The sequence below is a fragment of the Rhinatrema bivittatum genome, chromosome 7 (genome assembly GCF_901001135.1).
Source record: "Rhinatrema bivittatum chromosome 7, aRhiBiv1.1, whole genome shotgun sequence".
NCBI lineage: Eukaryota > Metazoa > Chordata > Amphibia > Gymnophiona > Rhinatrematidae > Rhinatrema > Rhinatrema bivittatum.
In genome coordinates, this window is record NC_042621.1 from 24,624,881 (window position 1) to 24,640,371 (window position 15,491).

Sequence of the window (15,491 nt, forward strand, 5' to 3'; positions counted from 1 at the left end):
ACCCTCCCCTTTCTCTTGGGAGGCATATTTACGAAAATTCAACCCCAAGTTGCAAGAATATCCCTATTTTGGGTCTCTTTGTATAATCTATGCCACTAAACACAGAGGATGTTATCATGTAGAAACAGCATAACTTTCTATAAGATAACTTTTATATATGAGAGAGTTCAGGAAAAAAATTTCTTACTTAAAGTCCAGGCGATTGAGGCGATTCCCGGCGAAGCCCGGCAAAGCCTTTCCGGCGCGAGCGGCTTAAGCAGCGCGCCGGTGGCAGCTGCGCGCCGCAGCTTGCCAGATCTTATAGGCTCCTTCCGGGTTCCACCTCGGGTCCGCCCTCTGACATCACTCTCCCAGCAGCCGGAGTTCACCGTCGGGGAAGGCAGCAAACTCACCCCCCGGACTCAGAACAGCTGCAGCACAGGTAGGGTAGATGTTTTCCAGGTCTCTGCTCTCAAAAAAAGAGGATTAAGTCAGCGTTCTTATAGGCCACTTCCGGGTTCCACCTCGGGTCCGCCCTCTGACGTCACTCTCCCAGCAGCCGGAGTTCACCGTCGGGGAAGGCAGCAAACTCACCCCCCGGACTCAGAACAGCTGCAGCACGGGTAGGGTAGATGTTTTCCAGGTCTCTGCTCTCAAAAAAAGAGGATTAAGTCAGCGTTCTTATAGGCCACTTCCGGGTTCCACCTCGGGTCCGCCCTCTGATGTCACTCTCCCAGCAGCCGGAGTTCACCGTCGGGGAAGGCAGCAAACTCACCCCCCGGACTCAGAACAGCTGCAGCACAGGTAGGGTAGATGTTTTCCAGGTCTCTGCTCTCAAAAAAAGAGGATTAAGTCAGCGTTCTTATAGGCCACTTCCGGGTTCCACCTCGGGTCCGCCCTCTGACGTCACTCTCCCAGCAGCCGGAGTTCACCGTCGGGGAAGGCAGCAAACTCACCCCCCGGACTCAGAACAGCTGCAGCACAGGTAGGGTAGATGTTTTCCAGGTCTCTGCTCTCAAAAAAAGAGGATTAAGTCAGCGTTCTTATAGGCCACTTCTGGGTTCCACCTCGGGTCCGCCCTCTGACGTCACTCTCCCAGCAGCCGGAGTTCACCGTCGGGGAAGGCAGCAAACTCACCCCCCGGACTCAGAACAGCTGCAGCACAGGTAGGGTAGATGTTTTCCAGGTCTCTGCTCTCCTAAAACTATATTAAATTAAATTAAAACTCATTTCTTAACAAAATGAGCTTTATCAGCAGTAACACCAATGCTTAATTAGCATTATTTATGTGTTACGCAACAAGGAACAAGTTGAACAAATCAAATGGAATGGTAAAGGAACAGCTCTCCAAAACATGTCTGTTTAGAATCAGAAGATCACCTACCCCTATGACTGTGAAGCACAAATTAAAATAAACCTTAAAGAATTATCAAGGAATTAAACTGAAATCTATTGCCTTCAGAATTTGCTTCTGGGCTCGCTGGCAGTGCAGTGCACTGCCATAGAGGATGCTGAGGATCTGGGTTTTGATTTCCGGATCAGGTCTTCCGCTCTGCAGGCCAGCCAGTGCTTGAGATGCTGCAGAGGAAGTGTTGTGGCCTTTATAGGGAAGAAGTATCAGCACTGTGCAATAAGGAGCCAAGGAACAGGATCTCAGAAAGAATCATCCAGAAATGTCCATATGATCTCTAAAGCTTGTGTATAATGTTATCTTAGACTAATTGGTATAATATGCATTGGTTCTATATGCATTGGTTCTCTGATCTTTTTACATTTCATACATCAGACAGACCAATAAGAAAAATGCACCAGGCTAAACTCTCTATTCCTACGCTCAAACATATAAAATATGTTTCAACGAGAGAATGATCATTCACGATAGCTGGAATCAACATATGGAACAAAATGCCCACAGATCTGCGCCAGGAACCCTGCCATAAGAAATTTAAACAGAACCTGAAAACCTGGCTGTTTAAACAAGCCTACAATTTATGAACACTTCCCTTCAGATAATAATATTTAATATGCCACTTATACAATATTATCTATCCATACCAATCAGTTACTTTTCAATAACGCTAAGCACACCCTTTAACCTATATACTAGCAATACTCTTAATATTGTAAATACTATTCTGATCCCCTAATGTGTCAATTAATTTCTGACTCACAAGTAATCTACATTTCTTGTTTTATATTCCCAAATTGTAAATATTTGTATTGTTACTTTTGATCCTCCGGCCAAATGCACCTCCTATGGATTATTTGATATTAATTATGTTATAGTTTTAATTTTATCAGCTATGTACCATTCTATAATTGTTTGGATTGTAAAGCTTGTTGCTAATTTAATGTTCATTGTAAACCGAGGTGATGTTTTCCAACGTGCCGTGGTATGTAAAAAAAACCCCTTAAATAAAACAAACAAATAAATAAATAAATAAATAAATAATTCTTGTTAGTTTAAAAAAAATGTTTCATAACCTGCAAAAAACACATGTTTCTTAACAAACTATGCACAGTTTTTGATAAGAGCAATTATTTTTTTCATTCAGTCAGGCCACATTAATTAATTATGGGACAATTTTCAAACTGTCCAAACTGGGAGAAAGACCATGTGTACTTTCACTAGCAGGCTTTGCACAAATTCTTAAAACAAAAGTACACATGTACTCTTGCTCCGAAATGTGCCATGGGTGCAAAGTACATGTGGTTGCTTGTATCTGCTTTTTCTGCAAGAGGAATTTGATTGGAAAGATACATGTGTAGAGTTGAAAATGCAATCTGTGCATGTTTTTCTCCTCTCCCAACCTGACTTTGAACAGGCTTCCTGGACTATCTCCTCTCAGTGTGACTAAAAGTCCAAAATATATGGATTTTTAGCAAAATAAAAAAAAGAGTCAGCGATTTTTAAACTGATTTATGTAGATAAAATGTTTGGAGTTTGTTTTTTTTTTCTGTGCTTCTTTGGGTATCCAGATGAATTGGAATCAGGAGTGGGAAATGGACCCACAAGCCTTCATTAACAACTACCTGGGCTCTGCAGTCTTGTGCTCTAAATCAGGCCACTAGGTGTCACACATCAGCAATGACCATAACTCCATCCCTGGGGACTGTGAAAGCTGCCTCTGCAGCAATCTCAGCTCCAGCCAAACCAGAGATCCAAACGGGGACTTTCTGCATGGCAAGATAATGACCCCGAGGCAACACAGGAAAATCATGTCCCTGCAGGCCAGAAGAAAATGTGACTGTGAAAGAAGAGGTGACGAATTACTGGAAGGGAAGGGAATGGGTTGATAATAAGATGGAAGAGTGAACTAAGAGAAGAAGTGGGAAAAAGGGTAGGAAGTAGAGAGTGAGCAGCACTGTACGGAGGGGTTGTGCGTGGGAGGGGGTGCAGGGCCAGTGGAAGCACTAGGGGGCCACCAAAAACACCACTGTTTTGGGGGTGGCACAGCAGTGGCAGGATTACAATGATTGCAATTCCTTGTCCTTTCCTTCTGCATGGGTCCAGAAAAAGCTGTGTTATGTGGGTGGGAAGGAAGAGATATATTTACTACAGCTGGAAGGAGCAGAAGCAGCACCAGCTTGCATGGCCAGAAGAAAAGGAACTGAAACAGCATTGGCCTGAAACCTGGGAGGAAAGAGGAGGAGCTCCATTGATTGTGTGGGCTTAAGGTATAGGCTGCTGCCGCTTGTGCATTTCAGAAGGGAGACAAGTGAGCATGTGAATGAGCAAGGGAGAGAGCATTTGAATGAGCAAGCATGTGTGTGTGTAAGAGAATGAAATGTACATATATGAGAGAGAATGCACAAAGTCAGTGTGGTCCTCCTCCCCTCCCCCACACATACCCCTAATAATCCAGGACAATCTCAAGATAACTGAGAATCAAACAATTCCAAGTATGGAGAGCTGGGGATTTTTTTATCTTTATAAGTTTTAATTAATTTATTATTGGATGATATTTTATGTTATTTATGTTGTTATTTATTTTATTTATATTCCACTTTTCACTACTTCAAAGCAGATTACATTCAGGTACTGTGAATATTTATTTTATGTGGTTATTTGATGTGTCTGCTTTTTTGGATTATTTTATTGCTTTTTGGGAACTTTTCAAAAATATTTCTATGAATTTAAGTATTGATTTTTATTCTGTTCATCAACTGTTCTGAAATATTTTCTCTTTTTATTAGTATGGCTTTTACTATTAAGATTGACATTATCTATTTCCTGATTTTATTATTTTAGGACGAAAGGTAATGTTGCACTGCATATAGAGTCTGGCTTTTTATGGCTTCCAGTTCAGTTTATTTCTGCATGATTCTATTTATACTTTGTGGTCATTTTATTCTGTATTTGGGTCTGTGCATTCTGGGTCTGTGTGTTCTGGTGTGTGATTGAGGTGAGGTATTCTGCTACCATGTAGTCTCTCTGGTAAGGATCTAATGTCTATAGCAGCTTGACTTGTTCTGTTTTCTTAAGAGAAGGTGTATTGGTGTTTTAGGGCCTGGTGTAATATTGTAGTATTGCATTTTCATGTGTAGGGTTCTTACATGTTGAGTGCTCCTTTGGTATGGGAGGTTTATAATTGTAGTTAATTTTACTTGTGGCTTAGTGAGGGCCAACTCCAAAGACAACATACTTTACAACAGTTTACACTAATACCATAAGGCTTCTATTGTCTTTTTTACATGGTTTCCTCATTTGCACCACAGTTGTGCATGTAGATATAATATACATGTTCTAAGTGATATTTTCACCTCAGAAGACTGTACTTTTGAATGTCATTTTTTCCATGTAAAATCAACTACCATAAATGCAGAGTTCTTAATTGTGTGTGCTGGGGGAGAGAGGAAGGCATAAGATTGCAAAGTTCACCTAGGGCATCTAATAACCTAGCACGAACCCTGAAAGCGTACACCACATGCAGACCTTCAACTTTCACCCATTTCCTACTTCCCCAGGAGGGCATATGCTGGGGAAGGGTTGGAGGCAGATGGTAGAGTTCTCAGGATTGCCAGCTTCCTAGTAATATTATCACTGTCTTCCATTTCTCTGGAAGCTATAGCCCCTGCCTCGTCCATTCCCCAGCAACTGAAATTACTAAAAGAGCTAGACTCCAAGGGGATCTTCCCCCCCACCAACCAAGTCAATGATTTGGCCTGTACTGTGCCTGGGGGTGTGGGGAGGGAGGAGTGCCATCTCATCTCTCACTTCAGACAGCAGAATGCCTTGAGCTGCCCCTAGATGAAAAGGAAGTAGAAGGGATAGATACAATCCAAGGAAGCTCATGACCTTGAACAGCAGGAATTCCTACCTAAGCCTTATAAACTTCTGGTGAGTTAATCAGAGCTTATCAATAAGGATTCTGACAGCCAAGTGGTGTTAGTGATGTTATTAATCTCTTAATTAACAAGAACAGCTTTGATTACTGTATTTTTGTTAAAATGGATATGGACTTAAACTATAGTGACCTCCAGTCAGATAAACCCTGGCTTACCGGCTGCTATCAGTCAATCCCAAGATAATTTCTTTCAAAATTAAGTACAATGGTAAATATCTATAATATTACTGAGCTGCAATATTGTTTATAGTAATGGACCAATCAAATACCAACTTGTACAAGACAGGGAAAAATCTAATTTCTACAACATATACAGGTATGTTTAACTTCACAAATCCAATACAGGCAAAGATGCACAAAATGTTTTTAATTCTCTTTTTTTTCTTGTGTCTATGAGAATATGGTTAATATTGTAAATCCTCTCTATGGTATTCCACAAAATGACTTTAGCAGCAGAAATTCTTTCAATGGTTAATAGATCTGCCACATCCTGTTATATCAAGCCACAGTGTAGGGTTAAACTGAGATTAAAATGAAATTAATTCATGCTGATTGTAGTTAACTGACATCAGGTGTTGTTAATACCAGGATCTAATAGAGAATGGCTTGTCCGTACATTAATGATTTAAATGACCTGAGTCCATGTAGCTATTTTGTGCCACTAGACTACACTGACCTTGCACATCTGTTTCCAATTCCATGGTTTAGTTACAAATATAAAATGCTAATGCCTTCATTTGCAGCATTCATGTGTGTGTACTTTTTATTAACAGAAAGTCATGAAGTGCAAAATCCAAGAATATTAGATTGGGTATCTTTTTGGAAGAAATCAGGTTTCATACAATTTCAAAAATGACCAAAAAGGTATCAAGCATGACTTTTGAAATAATTAGCTGTTCCAATCACAGAACCCTTCTCAAAATACAGCATGCTAAGAAATCACCATAAATTGAAGCTGCTTTGGAGAAAACCTGAATGAAGCAGCAGGAAACAGCTCTTGCCACACTCAGGTAAACTGTAATAAATGTAATATTGTCACCAACACTCTGTAATCCTACTGTGATGGTATTCTAGCACATTTGTTTTAACATGTCATAGTTGTGCAAGGGCATTGACGTGAATATGGATAACACTGCAAAAGTAATGTTTCTAGTCAAGGACATTCCCCATACAGTGAGTAAAAAAAAAAGGAAAATATCAGCTCACCTGTACATATATGCCCATTCTATATTTACTTTTTTTTTTTTTTTTTTTTTTTTAAACAACCAAGAAATTATATCCTTCTGTTTGACATCCCTAGGGGAAGGTCTTTTTGAGCAAAACAATGATGCAGTGGGATATTGCAACCACTGTCTAATTTTGAACTGCATGACATTTTAACAACCAAATTGCTTGGACCTTTTAAATTAAATAATGGAAGAGTGCTGCTAATGTCACTGGTCAGAATGAAGCAGTCTGCCAATTAAGGGTATTCACAGTTTTTGTTTTAGTACTTCATGTTTGCTTCATTTCATTTGAAATGAAAAACAAAAGAACACAAAATATTGTCCAGTATCCACCAGAAAACAAAAAAATGTCCTCCCTTGCCTTTTCCCAATGCCTCCAACTTTTTCCAGGGCATTAACCCACATGGAATCTTTACAATCTTAACAGAGCAGGATTAATTCCCAGTTACTTTTGTCCTACCACGGCCATTATTTCAAATGGCTCCAGCCGACCAAGGCTAGTGCCATTGTTATTATTGGCCATAGCAGTAAGTGCCTTTTATATTTTTCATACAATTTGTCATCTTAGTGACAGAAATAGGCATATCCTCTCTTTATACCTCATACAGGGTAGTAGCTGAAAAGAATTTGAAATATGAAGCATTTGCAGTGACTACTAGATGAGTGCTACTGCTTGCAGTGTAGCTTTCTGAAATGCTCATACAGTACACCAGAATTCTGGCCTCTGGCCAGAATCTAAGCTTAATACTCCAGAGGAGCAACATAACTTTGAACATTGCCAGGGATAGTGTCTTACAGTTATCAAGTGCCTCAGTGTCAGCTGATCCTGACTTTCTGAAGTCCTCCCCCCCTTTCCCATTCCTGGTGCATTCTGGGTAATTGTAGTGCTGGTTTCATCAAGAGTTGATTACAAGAATGTTCCAAACTAGCATAGAGATCTGGTAAAGTTATGTGAAAACATCCCTATAATGTTGTGTGGCAACAAAGTGGACATTAAAGACAGGAAAGTCAAGGCAAAATTCATCGTCTTCCATAGGAAGAAAAATCTCCAGTACTATGATATCTCAGCCAAGAGTAACTACAACTTTAAGAAGCCCTTCCTTTGGCTTGCCACAAAACTAATTGGTGATCCTAATTTGTTTATGTATTTAGGAATTTTATTTACCGTCATGCCAAAGAAGATTACAATGGTTTACAAATAAAACAGCATTCTTATTTTAGCTCAATATTCATAACCTAGGTCTCTACAACAACAGAAGTAATTATCCCCTTGTACAGGTCCTTGGTGAGGCCTTTCCTGGAGTACTGTGCTCAGTTCTGGAGCCCGTATCTCCAAAGGGACAGAAACAGGATGGAGGCGGTCCAGAGAAGGGTGACCACAAAGGTGGAGGGTCTTCATCGAATGACTTATGAGGAGAGACTAAAGAATCTAAATATGTATACCCTGGAGGAAAAGAGGAACAGGGGTGATATGATACAGATGTTCAGATACTTGAAAGGTTTTAATGATCCAAAGTCAATGACAAACCTTGTCCATTGGAAAAAAATTCAGCAGAACCAGGGATCATGATTTAAAACTCCAGGGAGGAAGACTCAGAACCAATTTCAGGAAGTATTTATTCATGGAGCGGGTGGTGGATGCCTGGAACGCCCTTCCAGAGGAAGTGTTGAAGAGTAAAACTGTGAAGGATTTCAAAGGGGCATGGGATAAACACTGTGGATCCATAAAGCCTGGAGGATGGGAATGAAGAGAAGAGGTATGGGGGTGGCTTGTAGGAATGACAGCTACTACCTGGTGATTAATACCCTTATTCAATAAACATTCACATGGTTAATGAGACTCCAACATTGCTCTATGCTTCAACGGCAAGAGGAAATGTGGAAAAGAGGATTTGCATTCAGGCAACAACCAACATTGCTCTATGCTTCAACAACCAACATTGCTCTATGCTTCAAAGGCAAGAGGAAATGTGGAAAAGAGGGTTTCATTCAGGCAACAACCAACAAGGTAGCACAGTCTGGATAAACAAATAAGCGTGGGAGTAGCTTGCTTGTTGTGGCAGTTACTACCCCGAACCAATTTAAGCCTGACTCTTCACTTGGAAAGCATATCCAGCACAGCTCACTGCTTCAACGACAAAGTAATGAAGAAAAGAGGATTTATATTCAGAAAACAACAAAGGACTGAATTGCACAGTCTGGGTAAACAAATAAGCATGGGAGTAGCTTGCTTATTGCAGAGGTTACTACCCCTAAAACATTAAGCCTGATACTTCACTTTGAATGCATAACCAGCGCAGCTCACTGCTTCAATGGCAGGGGGAATGAAGAAATAGGATTTAAGAACAAAGAACATAAGAAATTGTCATGCTGGGTTAGACCAAGGGTCCAAGCCCAGCATCCTGTTTCCAACAGAGGCGAAACTAGGCCACAAGAACCTGGCAATTACCCAAACACTAAGAAGATCCCATGCTACTGATGCAATTAATTAATAGCAGTGGCTATTCCCTAAGTAAACTTGATTAATAGTCGTTAATGGACTTCTCCTCCAAGAACTTATCCAAACCTTTTTTGAACCCAGCTACACTAACTGCACTAACCACATCCTCTGGCAACAAATTCCAGAGCTTTATTGTGTGTTGAGTGAAAAAGTATTTTCTCCAATTAGTCTTAAATGTGCTACTTGCTAACTTCATGGAATGCCCTCTAGTCCTTCTATTATTTGAAAGTGTAAATAACCGAGTCACATCTACTCATTCAAGACCTTTCATGATCTTAAAGACCTTTATCATATCCCACCTCAGCTGTCTCTTCTCCAAGCTGAACAGCCCTAACCTCTTCAGCCTTTCCTCATAGGGGAGCTATTCCATCCCCTTTATCATTTTGGTTGCCCTTCTCTGTACCTTCTCTATCGCAACTATATCTTTTTTGAGATGCAGCGACCAGAATTGTACACAGTATTCAAGGTGCAGTCTCACCATGGAGCGATTATAGAGACATTAGTACATTTTCTGTTTTATTAACCATTCCCTTCCTAATAATTCCTAACATTCTGTTTGCTTTTTTGACTGCTGCAGCACACTGAGCCGACAATTTTAAAGAATTTTCACTATGATGCCTACATCTTTTTCCTAGGCACTATGATGCCTAGATCTTTTTCCTGGGTGGTAGCTCCTAATATGGAACCTAACATCGTGTAACTACAGCAAGGGTTATTTTTCCCTATATGCAATACCTTGAACTTGTCCACATTAAATTTCATCTGCCATTTGGATGCCCAATCATCCAGTCTTGCAAGGTCCTCCTGTAATGTATCACAGTCCGCTTGTGATTTAACTATTCTGAATAATTTTGTAACATCCGCAAGTTTAATAACCTCACTCGTCGTATTCCTTTCCAAATCATTTATATATATATTGAAAAGCACCAGTCCAAGTACAGATTTACATCCAGCCAACATCTAACAAGGCATTTATCTGAGCAGTATGAGTATACAAATATCGGGATAACTTGCTCGATATGACGGTTACTACCCTCAAACATTAAGCCTTATACCTCACTTTGATACAGCTCCAACACTGCTCTCTACATCAATGGTGGGGGTGGAAGGAAATTAGAATCAACAAGCTACCAATAAGGGCCCTGAACTCAGCGGTTGGAGTAACAGATGAGAAAATAAGTGTGAAAGCTTATTGGGCAGACTGGATGGGCCTATTGATCTACCATCATTTCTATGTTTCTATGTTTCTAGGTCAACACAACAACCAATACAAGTTAATTAGAGGACAGGACAGTAGTTTGGAATATGAAAGTTCCATTTCAATGATCTTCATGTATTAGTAAGTTGTCATAATACACTTTACATTGCTCATTACTTTTGCTCATTCTACTGACAATGACTATGAATTTTTAATAGTGAAGTTATCTTCATATTGATAATTTAAATTAAATTGTATGCATTTTTGAAGAACCATGTCTTTAGTTCATGTTTGAAACACTTTCTTTCTGTTATCAGATATAAAGTCTCTGATAGAGAATTCCACAACTTGGGACCTGCTATGGAAAACATTTAGGGGCAGATTTTCAAAGGGTTACGCGCGTAACCCCGAAAATCTGCTCCTGCGCGCCCCGAGCCTATTTTGCATAGGCTTAGCGATGCTCGCAAGCCCCGGGACACACGTATGTCCTGGGACTTTGAAAAAGGGTTGGAAGGGGCGGGAATATGGGCGGGGCACCGATCCGGGAGTGGTCCGGGGCAGAGGCAGGCATAAATAGGACAACAAAGGTGAATAGGATAACAAAGGTGGGGGGCGATTTAGGTAGGGCTGGGGGGCGGGTTAGATAGGGGAAGGGAGGGGAAGGTGGGGGGAGCGGAGGGAACAGGGAAAGCCATCGGGGCTCCCCAAGGGCTCAGCACGCGCAAGTTGCACAAGTGTGCACTCCCTTGCACACGCCAACCCCGGATTTTATAACATGCGCGTGGCTGTGTGCGCATGTTATAAAATTGGGCATAGATTTCTGTGTGCTGGGTTCTGCGCACAAATCTACGTGCTCGCGTAATTCTGAATATTCGGCCCTTAGCCTCTTATTTGAGTTAGATGTGCTCTCCACATTGTAGGCACAGTTAATTGTCCTTTGTTTTGCAATCTTAATGTTCGCTGTGGTGTGTTTGGTTGAAGTGTCACTTCTAATAAGTAAGGGTTTGTGTCATTGATGATATTAAAAATTATTGTTAATACTTTATAATGAATTCTTGATTGTACTGACAGCCAGTGTAGTACAATCAGCAATGGGGTGATGTGTTCAAATTTCCTTACCTCTAATAGAAGTCTTGCTGATGCATTTGTAATAACTGTAGAGGTTTTAATAGTCCTGAAGGTAGGCTTAATAGAAGGGAGTTACTGTAATCTATGTTTGAAAATAATAGTGTTTATAAAATAGTGAGGAAGTCTTTTAAGGTTAGTAATGGTTTAACCGATGCAATATTGTCAGCTTGGACTATCCTGATTTAATTAATTTGCTTCTGTGCTTTTTTCATTCTCATCAATCTGTGCTATTCCTAGGTCCCTTACTTGATCTGAGGGTGTAATGTTAAAAGTACCCAGGTCAAGAGGTAGCAGTTTGACTATTGAGGAGGTTCTCCTTAACCACACAATTTCAGGTTTTTTTTTGTTGACAGTGTCGATGCAGTTTTTTCAAATGAGTTTAGCGAATGGAATATAGAACTATATATCATCTGTGTTAGGAACCCCTGCAGCGCTGTCCTGCGACTGGGTCCCCTCACTTGCACCAGCCAGAGGCCCAGCTCTGCTGCCGCTGCCTCCAGCTTCCAACTCTGCCTGCAGCCTACTCTTCAACACCCCAAACGCCGCTGACTCCAGCTCCTTGTGGTCTCCTCTCTAGGTGCACGTGAGCACCGAGTCACGGGATTTAAAGGGCCAGCGGTAGGAAAGTTCCCCATGGCCCGGGCTGATGACGTCAGGCTAGGTGGGTATTTAAACCCTGCGCCTCTGCTTCCAATTCACTCAGCAATGGGTCCTGCTCTTCTGAGAGTGTGAGTTGTCTGCATTCCTGATCCCAGTGTTCCTGACTCTGCCTTGCTTTGTTCCTGATCCCTGGTTCCAGCGTTCCTGTTCCTTGCCTTCGATCTCTGTCTTGCTCCTCGTCCCTTTGATTGGTATTTCTCAGTTCTTACTCCTCACCTGGTACTTGACTCTGCTTGATTGTCGCTGGCCTCTACATCTGGACCTCTGACGCTGCCTCTACCCTCGCCTACTGGTTCCACGCCTGGGAGGACCTGCGCCTAAGTCCTGCCAGCCCCGGTACCCAAGGGCTCAACCTGTGGGGAATGAGGGCTGGTATAGGTGAAGGTCCAGTTGTGTCTTCTCTCCAAGAACCGCCACCCAATGATGAGGACCTCTAGGGGCCACTCCCTGGAAGTAGCAACAACCTTGTCTTGGCTCAAGGGTCCGCTTTCCCAACAATATGCGTATAAGAAGAAGTTGATTCCTAGTTCCGCTAATAATCCACACAGAGGCAGCATGTAGATGTTGAATAGTGTTGCTGAGAGTGCTGAACCCTGGGTGACACAAGTCTCAATTGGGAAGGTTTCAGATGTGTAGTTGTCTAGTTTGACTTGGGATGCCCTTTCTGCTAGGAAGGAAGAGAACCAATTGAGAACATTTCTGTCTATTCCAATTTTTCTCAATTGATGGTCTAGCAGGGTGTGGTCTACAGTGTCGAAGACTGCTATTAAATCAATTAGTACTAGTATATAAGATTTGTCATTGTCAAACCCTTGTAGTACAGGATCCATTAAAGAAATAAGTAAGATTTCTGTTGATTGATTTTTTCTGGTTAAAGAAATTGTTGTCTTCTAGGTGGTTTTCTAATTGAGGTACTGCTTTTTCTAGGATTTTTGCGATACAAGGCAAGTTGGATATGGGTCGATAGCTATCCAAATCATCAATTCTGCCAGGTTTATTTTTTAGGAATGGTTTGATCACTGCTTGTTTTGCCCTAGCAGGGACCAATCCTTCTGATAGTGAGTGGTTGATTATGGTTGTGATTGTTGGGGTAATTATGTTGTGTACTATTTTCAGGGTCCAGCGGGTGTATAGCAATTTAATTCTTGTAATGATTTGGTTAATTTCGAGTTTAGTTATTATGTTGAATGTGTTCCATTTTGTTTGCTCATGTTTTTCTTCAGTTTCTTTTGTTGGCGAGCAAGTGAGGAATTGTGGTTTTAACCTATTGATTTTATCTAACAAAGAAGTGGCATATTTGTTGCAGGAATTCTTGGAAAAGTAGTAGTTTCTTGAGGTGGAGAAAGATGGGTCCTTCATTAAACTTTTGACTGTTTCAAAGATGAGTTTGGAATTAAATATCACACCGTGGATTTGTTTAGCATAGTATTCCTTTTTAGCTTTATTGATTTGTGCATGGTATTTTGTTAGGAGAGATCTTCCTAGAGATTCTGTGGATGGGCATTTCCGCGATTGTTTCTCTGTTTTTCTCAGTGTCTGTTTTGTGCATCTAAGCTCTTCCCTGTACCATGGTTTTTTATATTTTGAGTTATTCTTTTCTTTGTGGAATGTTTATATCTGGACTGGGCTTAGGGTATCTGAAATCTTGTTGACAATTTTATCCCAGGAGTCAAAGGCTGAGGAGGCATTGGTGTGATTAAAGTCAGTTAATGGATTTTTAATTGATTTTTCATGTGTTTCTGGTTCAGTCTTTTTTCTAAAGGTGAATGATTATTCTTTGAATTTGTTTGTTTTGTGTTGAGGAGGTTTATATTTACATTAATTAGTTGATGGTCAGACCAGAGCACTATTGTGTGAGATGTATTTAGTTTACAATTAATGTAAATGACAAATAATAGGTCAAGGATATGTCCAGCTTTATGAATGGGATTTGTTACAAATTATGACCATCCCATTGCTTCTATTGTATCTAAAACAATTTCATATGATGTGGTTTTAGGTGTTCTGTCTACTTGAATGTTAAAGTCTCCTACAATTAGTGTATTGTCAGGTAAAGGAAATGCATTAGTGAATACTTTGATTAGTGGTGAGCAGTCTTTTTGAATAGTTCAGGGGGACAGTATACCATTCCTAAATTTAGTTGTGGTGATTTAAGTATTACTTCGTAGGGAAGGGTAATTGCTACTTTATAAGATTTAAGGTTTTTTTTTTTACATTATTAGTAGAGCCCCACCTTTCTGCTTGGGTCTGGGGAAGTTAAAAACATCATAGTTGGGGTGTGTAATTTTATTTATGTTCACATTATCTTTGTCGTTCAGCCAGGATTCAGAAATGCAGAAGACAGTTGGATTTAAATCACCTAGAAGACCATTTCAGTGCAATATTTTTTGACAGAGATTGAACTTTCAGTAATAGGAGTGTGAACAATAGGCAGGATGAGATTGTGTGAGAGTTGTTGCTTATCTTGGGGGAGACCAGCTTTGCAATCTTGCTTTGGTTGTGTTTTGCGATTCTCCTTGGTTTTCCATATATTCCCCATCCTAGAATATGTTCGATAATGTGTGTCTGCTCCATTCTTGTATTTGTTCAGAGCAAAATTAATTAACCACTGGAGTTTGATTTCGGGAGCACAGGGAGGGGTGCACAAAAGAACAGGCCCCTTTGTCATGCTCCTTTGTGCGTGTGCCCATCCTTGGAAGCGCCTCCAGTGTAGCCCCTCAGTGGTGGGCGGGCAGTGGGCTGGTCGGTGGGCGGGACCAGCTTGCTGGCTCTGGCATCCTTCTTTCTGCCTCCCTACCTCCGGAGGGGAGGGAGGGAGGGGGTGCTCTTTCCCACTGGTCTCATCAGTGCTTCTCAGCTCCGGTGGATGGTTGGGGCCTAGCGTACCATGCCTGCTCTTGCATCACCAGAGGTAGTTATAGACCCAGCATTGGCAGCACAGTATGAGCAAGATTTACAGATTGATCAGACCACTGCACTGCCAGATGAAGAGCAAGACCTTTGAGGAAGTAAAGCTGGTGACCAGAGACAGAAGTCTAGTTTTATAGGCAACTGTCCTGTGATGTCAGTGGTGCAGCGTGTTTGCCACTTTATTATCTAGCTGAGCAGAACATGCGCTTAATCTTTGGGATGCTGAAGGAGATGAATAGGTTTCAGAGTGAATGTGGCAGTTTAAAAAAAATTAATCCCTTCATATTTTGGATCTGCATATTTAGCTGTTTTGGACTGCAGTTACTTCCCTTGAGTTTCAAATCTAATTTAAGACTGCTACAGTCACATCATAGTATTCAGTGGTAAAACTTGTTTGTTTCTATCATTCTCATTCGTTTTTCATTTAGAACATAACAAAGTTGTATTTCAAATTTTAAAAAACAAAAGCACTGCACAGAAAGAAAAATCAAAGGCAGGGAGGGAAACAGGATAGGATGTTGGAGACTTAGTAGCATATGTTT

The 15,491-nt window shown here is 40.9% G+C and overlaps 1 pseudogene; it reads left to right on the plus strand.

The window, feature by feature from the left end:
• Nucleotides 1-701: 701 nt before the first annotated feature.
• LOC115096080 lies at nucleotides 702-15,043 on the plus strand (annotated as a pseudogene).
• The last annotated feature ends 448 nt before the right edge of the window (nucleotides 15,044-15,491 follow it).